This window comes from Lynx canadensis, chromosome F2, assembly GCF_007474595.2.
Source record: "Lynx canadensis isolate LIC74 chromosome F2, mLynCan4.pri.v2, whole genome shotgun sequence".
Taxonomy (NCBI): domain Eukaryota; kingdom Metazoa; phylum Chordata; class Mammalia; order Carnivora; family Felidae; genus Lynx; species Lynx canadensis.
The window spans coordinates 81880543-81889709 of record NC_044320.2 but is presented as its reverse complement, the minus strand read 5'-3'; the positions used below and the strand labels follow the sequence as shown (position 1 = coordinate 81889709).

At 42.5% G+C, this 9167-nt stretch overlaps 1 pseudogene; it reads left to right on the top strand.

The window, feature by feature from the left end:
* Positions 1–8489: 8489 nt before the first annotated feature.
* Positions 8490–8885, top strand: LOC115506556 (annotated as a pseudogene).
* Positions 8886–9167: the final 282 nt, after the last annotated feature.

Sequence of the window (9167 nt, the reverse complement as noted above, 5' to 3'; positions counted from 1 at the left end):
GACTGCAAGATCGTGACCTGGCTGAAGTCGGACGCTTAACTGACTGCGCCACCCAGGCGCCCCTCAATTGCTTTTTAAATGACTAATAGACCTACTTTCCATTCCTCTCTATTGGGCCATTCTGAACATTTTATGTAAATAGAATTCTATCATATGTGGTGTTCTCTGACTGGCTTCTTACATGAAACATAATGCTTTTGATGTTGTGGTATGTATCAATACTTCATTCTTTTTTATGGCTGAATAATATTATACAGATACACTACAATTTTGTTTTCTATTCATCAGTTAATGAGCATTTGCGTTGGTTCCACATTTTGGCTATTATGACCACTGTCGCTATAAATATTCCTGTACAAGTTTTTGTGTGTATATGTATTTTCAATTCTTGTTGGTAAACACCAAGGAGTGGAATTGCTGGGTCATATGGTAGCTCTATGTTTAACATTTTGCGGAATTGCTAGACTGTTTTCCAAAGTGACTGCACCATTTTACATTCCTACCAGTAACACATCCTTATCAACACTTGTTACTGTTTATCTTTTTTATAGCCCTTCTAGTATGTGTGAAGTGATATCTCACTGTGGTTTTGTTTTGCATTTTCTTAATGACATATGATGTTGGACATATTTTTGTGTGCTGATTGGCCATTTGCATAACTACTTTAGAGAGTATTCTATCTGAATCTTTTGCCATTTTTAAATTGAGTTATCTATCATTTTTTACCGATATATATAAAATTTTATATAATTTATATAATATATTATATATAACATATATAATATAATTATATATAATATATAATATATAATATATATAATATATAAATATATTATTTATATGAGTGGGGAGGGGCAGAGAGGGAGACACAGAATCTGAAGCAGGCTTCAGGCTCTGAGCTATCAGCACAGAGCTCGACGTGGGACTCAAACCTGCCAATCGCGGGATCGTGACCTGGGCCGAAGTCAGACGCTTAACTGACTGAGCCACCCAGGTGCCCCTGTCTTTTCACTTTCTTGATGGTGTCTTTGAAACACACAATTTGTTGATTTTGATGAAGTCAAGCTTATCTATTCTCTCTTTTATCGTTGTGCTTTTGATGTTATACCTAAGAAATTACTGTCTGATCCAAGATTATGAAGATCTTCTCCTCTGTTTTCTTTTAACAGTTTTATGGTATAAGCCCTTATATTTAAGTCTATGGTTCCCCTGAGTTAATCTTTGGCATATAGAATGAGATATGTCTTATTATTTTATACTTAGAACTTTTTCCACCTTCTAAAATACTACTTAATTTACTTGACTGTCATATTTATTGTGTATTTACCTGCTTGAATATAGGTCTTACAAGAGTAAGTGCTTTTTTTACATTTTGTTAATATTAAATGGCTAGAACATTGCTTAAAGTGTGTACTCAGTAAGCATATATTTAATGACTAGTGGAGATCCTACTGTAGTTGCCAAAATGGTATTTTAGAAGAAGGGCTGGTAATTGTGCCAGAAGGATAGCCTGGCTGTAGTAAAAGGTTCATATTAACACCATTTGTTGCATATTGAAAGGATTTGCCTCATCCTAGAAATCACTACAGACAAAGCCCCAGTGGAAGCCCAGATTTCTGGTGGGTAATATTGCGTGGGGCACAGGGTTTAGGGTTATGGATTCTTTGTACCATATTTGTTTAAATTTTTTGTTACCTGTTTGAAGTTTTATGGATTCATTGATAAACAGATATGGGTGGAAAGAGTAAGAATATATATGTTACAATTTTCCGGAAATTCTAGTGACTGGCAACAACTTTAACTATAATTGACAACCCTAGAAGCTTGAAAAATGTAACTAGGTGCTTTCCAAAAGCCTAGGGGATAATTTGCAAATTTTCAGTTGTCCAAAGATGAAGGGTAATTAACAATGGATGGTTAATCAATCAGTGACATTCAATGATTGTTTCTCCTGTAGGACGATGTTGAGCTAGAGGTTTCTTGGGAGGTGGAGGTGAGTGATCTATGTTCTCAGCCCTCAAAGAGCTCACAATCTCTGGAGACAAATATGTAACTACTGCGGTACGGTGCAGAGTTTGGTTTTGCCACAGAGGAGACATAAAGCCTTTGTGGGATTCATAAGAGAAAGAAATATAGTCTGGGAAGGAAGCTGAGAAAGCTTTATGGAAAGTTTTCACTTGAGATGAACTTTGAAGAGTGGGTCGAGTCACCTGGAAGAAGTGGTGAGAGAGGACATCTCCTGAGCCAGGGTGCAAAGCAGGAGAAGAACATGGCCAGTGCCGAGAGCCGCGAGCTGTGCTGAGGTGTGGTGACAGAGGACTGGAGGAAAAGAGGCTATGGGGGTGAGCAAATGTGTTGAGTGAACAAATATTGAAACTCTGGCCTAAGCACATCAGATGTCAGCAGCAACAGGTAATTTCAACAGCGAGAAAAGCTGAAAACAGAGGTAATTAAGTCACTGCTCATTAGTTGCATTGGCTGGCTTGTTGGAATCTGCCTATGGTACCCCTGGAGACGCTTGAATTATTGGAGATACGGTCGTAGGCTGGGATTCCTATACAGTGGCTGAAGCTGCAGCTGGAGAAATTCAGTTTTGTAGCTTTAACCTGGGTTCTCATAGTGCACAGAATTGTTGAAGTAGTTGTGTACCTGTGTATGTTTGAGATGTGCGTCTGTGTGTGATTGCTAGACAGATAGACACTGCAACCTGCTAGTAATAACTTTAAATCCTTAGCAGAACGTTAAGGTTTTCTAAGAAGCTGGTATTTCTTAGAGAAGTGACTTTGGATCTTGTTAGAAAACTGTTTGAAGGAATATGTTGTGAGGGACCTTCAAGACGTCTCTTGACAAGGAACCTTGGCCTGCCCTTTGGGGATAAGGAAATCAAGGTCTGGCTTAAGACACCACATTTCGAGAGAGGAAGTCTGTGACCCCTGATCTTCATGTCTACAGGGCCTTCTGGATCCCTCTGGACAGGACCTCATCACCCGTGTGTGTTGTGCAGAAAGCAGTGACCCTTGAAAAGTGTGTGGGGTGGGCGTCAATACAATTTAAATCACTGTTTCATGTCCATTTTAACTCTTAAAAATCTTTCCTCCTCCATCTGTGGGAGATTTCTTTTTCTTGTCATAAGAAATAGGACAAATCTAGGGACAGAAGGAATAAAAGGAAGATTTCTGATAGTAATGGAGGTAGAAAGCTCAACTCGGAGAGATGACAGGATGGAAAGGGAGAACCCGCGGCAGGAGGGCAGAGGGCTCCAAGTTCAGGTGAGGGCTTGGAAGGAGAATGCCTCTCGGGAGGAGACAGGACTGTCGCCCAGGATAGGAGGCATCTAGGGAGACCCTGGGGAGACCACAGGAGACCGGAGAGAGGGCCCCTCCTCCAACCACGCTGTCCCGTTTCCTTGCCTCCAAGATGAATGAATTGGGTTGTGTAATTTTTCATCCCCCAATAGTCTCGAATTCTGTAATTACACCCTGTGTTGAGATTCAAGGCAAGTAGAACACATCTCTGTCTTCGCTAGCAGGGCAGACACAGCGTGCGAGCCCTAAAAATGCACACAGTGGTTAGGCTGCATTGTGGTGGCATCTCCAACTCTGAGCAGAGAATGAGCCTTTCTCTGCATGGGGGTGGCTCTTAGTTTAAAAAGCTTTCCCCAGATTCCCTACCTTCTCTCCCAAGGACTCCTTGCATTTTCCAGTAACTTCATTTCTAAAGGACATCTAACAGGAAAGATTCTCTTAGCTAAATAATCTTGAATTGTTTTAAAAATACCTTGTATATTGTGATTACATCAGAACTAGGTTAGAAGAATTACTGTAAATGGCATATAAATATGTGATTAATAAGAATTCAAACTGAGGACTGAGGGCACCAGGGAGTTCCAGGTAAAGTAATAATTTCTTTTTTGGTGGAATATCATATGAATTTCTATAGCCAGCTTCAAGAAGCTGTCTCAACCCTGCATTCTCCCTCCAAAGACAGTAATTTCCACTTAGCACTGTAGTAATTAAAAATATATGGGGTGCCTGGGTGGCTCAGTCTGTTAAGCGTCCGACTTCAGCTCAGGTCATGATCTCACCATTCATGAGTCCGAGCCCCGCATCGGGCTCTGTGCTGACGGCTCAGAGCCTGGAACCTGCTTCAGATTCTGTGTCTCCCTCTCTCTCTGCCCCTCCCCTGCTTGCACTCTGCCCGTCTCTGTCTTTCAAAAATAAATAAACATTAAAAATTATAAAATATGGTATATAAATAAGTCACAAAGGTAGACCAAAATGACTGGTTAAAATGCATCTTTCTTTAAGAAAATGTACCAGAAAAATCTTAACAAAATATTTGGCAATCTTTGTAACATTGAAATTATTGGTTTGGTGGCAACTTCATTTTTATCAGACCGAAATCAGTCGTTAAAAAAATGGCGCCAGGGCCTGGGTGGCGCAGTCGGTTGAGCATCTGACTTCAGCCAGGTCACGATCTCGCGGTCCGTGAGTTCGAGCCCCGCATCAGGCTCTGGGCTGATGGCTCAGAGCCTGGAGCCTGTTTCCGATTCTGTGTCTCCCTCTCTCTCTGCCCCTCCCCCGTTCATGCTCTCTCTCTGTCCCAAAAATAAACGTTGAAAAAAAAAAAATGGCGCCAGGGCTCTAACTGAATGCTGGCCAGTGCATGTTTCCAGGGGCACCGCCTGAAGGGGCAAAGCTTCGGTGTGGTTGCCATGATGCCCTTGCTTCACGTTTGTCTGCGGTTTGAGGGATGTTACAGGATTGTTTCTATTTTAGGTTTTCTCTTCTCTCCCTTTCTCCCTCCCTTCCTCCACCTGTGCTCCCTCCCTTTTTCCCTCCTCTTCTTCCGTCTTTTGCATTCCCTCTCTACATTCACTCTTCCTCTCTTCCTTTTCCCCCTATCTCACATGTTCATCGAGTACCTAATGTGTACCAGAGCGAGACGGGAAAGCCCCTGCTTCCTGGAGCTTATCTTCTAGCAGGTATGAGAGAAAATAAGCCTGTAAAAAAATAAATCACATGATTAGAGGGAGTGATTGGTGCTTGGATGAAAACGGGATGTAGAGAGAGTAATGGGGGCCTCCTTTAGGTAAGGTGGTTAGGGAGGGCATTCCGCTGGAAAGTCCTGGAAGGGTTCAAAGGTTATCCAGAGGCCCCCCCCCCCCAATGGATACCATGAATAACTGCCCACATGATCTACATGAGGGCACCCAAAGGCTCCCCAGCCTCCCAGACTTCTCTGTCCTTCCTACCAGACAGCCTTATTGTAGTTTCAGGTACATATGATGTATATGCCTTCTTTCCCCTTTGATGGAGGCCTCTATACATTTCTCATTTTAAGTATTAACTGTATATTAACACATTTAATCCTTAGCACAACTTTGTGGGGTGGGCACAGTTATTATCCCCATTTACCTTTGGGGAAATTGAGGCACAGGAAGCCTGACTCAGCCCTAGACAGCCTGTCCCTGGAGGCAGGCTCTCCAGTGCCTCCTGCTACCTGCCCGCCTCCCCCTTCCGCCTCCTGCAGGGCTCACATTGCATCCACGCCTGTAGTCGTGCCAGCCATGGCCACTTAACTCTTTAAGGGACAGTCACAAGCAATCTCTCTGAACTGCAAAATCCTCTCAGCTTCCATTTATGCGGTGCTAATATGGGGGTGACCATACAGGATGGAGTGGGAATAATCAGAAAGTCCCCAAATATAAAACCACGTCTAAGAGTCTACAGATGTTCTAATACCCATTACTCATCCCAGAAATGCATTTTGGTGCAGCTGGAACCTGATGGGTTGGAGGGGGTGGATGATGGAAAGCTTTCATTTCAAAGGGAGATGCAGAGGGAAATCATATGGTGTCGTTTTCCATTTTGGAAGTCTGTTCATCTCTGAGTCAGCCGCAGCTGTATAGCTCTGCCCCATGTGTTCAGAATATGTGCTGGTGGACAGGCTGTGCAAGCCTCCCGTGGCGTGACTGCATCAGACGCTGTATGCTCTGGACATTGGAGGGCGGGCGCAGGAAGGTTCTGTGAGGTCTCAGTGTACCTCTGTTAGGTTTGGGTTTGGCTCCTCTTGCATCATGAAAACAGTTTGGGGAATCAGGATGATTAAGCTCTGGAGGGACCAGCCTTTTAACACACCAGGGTGCCCTTGGTCTCTGTTTGCACCTGGAAGTCAGCTGTCAAGTCCTTTGCCACCCATTAAGAAATGTATGGTTCATGTTATCTCTGGAATAACACACACGGAGGGCCACACCACAATCTGCATAATAGCAAAAAAAAATCTGGCCTTTAGTGAGTGCTTATTCTATGCCAGATATTTCACCAAGTGCTTTATATACGTTATTTCATTTATTCCCATAATGGACTTTTGAGGTAGGTGCTATTATTAAACGTAGTTTTTATAAGGGAGGAACCCAAGGCGATTTATCCAAAGGTTATAAACATTCCCCAAAGAAGATTGAGGTGAGACCGGAAGTCAGCTGATTTGGGCGACCTGGTCTTATAGCTGCTGCTCTGAGTTGAGCACAATAAAATTACTTTTAAAGGCATTTTTACCTAAAAATAAGAAACATATGGGAGAGTCATCCACAACCTGGACCTGCCGCCATAGCACTCCCCTCCCCCACCTGGGTTCCGAGTGAATTCCTGTTCATGTTCAGGATGCGCATGCCCAGTGGACAGCATCTGATCTGCAGTTCTCTTTGTGGGTGGAGGTCTAAATCCCTAGGGGTGCCTTTTGTCCCACAGATATAAATGATTTTACTAAGGGGAGCCTTGGAAATTACCCAGTGGGAGCACTGAATCTCAGCATGTTTTGACCAAAATTAGTGGGTCTTAGAGAAATCACTCTGATGTCAGCTCTTACTTATTTATTAAAACCCTGAGAAGGTAGGATGCTTCATTCACTTTTTTATCAATTCAATAATTATTTACTCTGTTCTTCATGTGTCAAATCCTGGGTATAGAAAAGTGAGCAAATTTTGGGGCACCTGGCTAGGCTATAGTATGCAACTCTTGATCTTGGGTTCGTGAGTTAGAGCCCCATGTTGGGTGTAGACTTTACTTAATAAAAAAAATATTTTAAAATATTTTTTAAAAAGTGAGAAAATTTTATTATTACCTGTTGTATGGGAGAATTTTTTAATTGATGTGAGAGATTTCCAGGTTTGTTTGCATTTCAGAGCTTTTGCTTTGTTTACTTGATTTTTTATTAGGAAAGCACAGAAAATCTTTGGCCAGTCTTAACATTTTAAGTAAAGAAACTTTCCCATCTTGTCGTGGAGAATGTAGGAGAGCCTAAATGCCTTTTAAAACAGCTTCCCAATATTATATGAAAACATGTGATCTCTTTCAGTAAAGGTCCTAATTTGGCTTCTCCAAATTAATAATTTCAAACAAAGATAAGTAAATTTATTTTTTGAACTTTGGGATATGCAGCCTACTGTTAAGTATTCCAGTGATCTAAATCAGGGTCCTTGGGCTCTTAAGAAAGAACAACGTGCTGGCATATGCCTATTTATGACACAGCTTCAAGGAGGACACAGGCTGGTGCAGACAGGAAGGCAGGAAGGTTTCAGGTCCCAGTCACCATACACAGGACAGGCAGAGGGCTGGGGCCTGCCTTTGCTGCTGGCTGGCTGGAGACAGGATGGTAACAACTGCTCTACCTGCCTTCTTTGGCTCAGAACAACACTGAGGTGTCCAAATATGGCAGTTACTCACTGGGACCTGGGGAAAGACCCAGTACTTTTGGGGTTTCCCTTGGGTTATTCAGTTCCAGACTTTTTTTTGTTTTGTTTTGGTTTGGCTTGAACTTTTTAAATTCTATTTTTATTACAACTAATAATGCTTTTTATTAATTTTAGGTTTTGTATTCACATTTAAGAAATAATTTTATGTCTTATAGATTTTTTTACTGTGGTGAAGAACTCATAACATTAAATTTACCATCTGAATCATTTTGAAGTGTATTGTTCAGTAGTGCTAAGTATATTCACATAACTGTGCAACAGATCTCTAGAACGTTTTCATCTTGCAACACTGAAGCTCTAAATCCATTAAACACTCACCCCCCTCGCCACAACCGTGGCTATCACTTTTCTACTTCTTGTTCCTATGAATTAGCAACTTTAATTTTGTTTAACGTTTTTCATTTTTGAGAGAGAGAGAGACAGAGCGTGAGTGGGGGAGGGGCAGAGAGGGAGGGAGACACAGAATCTGAAGCCGGCTCCAGGCTCTGAGCTGTCAGCGCAGAGCCCGATGGGAGGCTCAAACCCACGAACTGCCAGATCGTGACCTGAGCCGAAGTTGGATGCTTAACGGATAGAGCCATGTAGGCGCCCCTGAATTAGCAACTTTAGATACCTCATATAAATGGAATCATACAGTAATTGTCCTTTTGTGTCTTTTCACTTAGCATAATGTCTTCAAGGTTTCCTCACGTTGTACCAAAAGTGAGAATTTTGGGAAGTGTCACTGTTTGTAGTGGACATCATGGCTTCAAGTTTACTTTGTGCAGTTGGAGCACTGGCTGTGCCAGCCCTTAGGGCCTGTGGTCCCAGTGAAGTTGCCGCAGTGCACTCCATGGCATCTGGAGGTGGTGTTTCTACTGAAGACCAGCAGGTGATTGGGCTGGAGAGGGAGGTCATGATGGCTGCATGGAAGGGACTGGACCCATATAATATACTAGGCCCAATGGCAGCTTCAGGCACCAAGGAAGACCCTAATTTAGTCCCATCTATTACCAACAAGTGAGCGATGGACCACATCTGTGAAGGGGACAGTAGTGCAGTCGTCTGGTTTTGGCTGCACAAAGGCAAGTCTCAGTCATGCCCTCACTGTGGAACCCATTACAAGCTGGTGCCCCACCAGTTGGCCCACTGACCTTCTGCTCTAACTTACTCAAAATGTTCTGTAAAGTTTCTTCTTTCCAGTAAAGACTAGCTATTGCATTAGTTCCTTCTCCCATTAAAAAAAAAGTGAGGATTTCCTTCCTTTTAAAGGCTGAATAATATTGCATGCACACACCACATTTTCCTTATCAATCTGTAAAAGGACATTTGGGTTGCTTCCACCATCTCTTGGAAGCGGTGAGCAATGCTGTGATGAACATAGGTGTGCAAATATCTCCTTGAGATACTGTTTTGAGTTCTTTTGGATTTATAC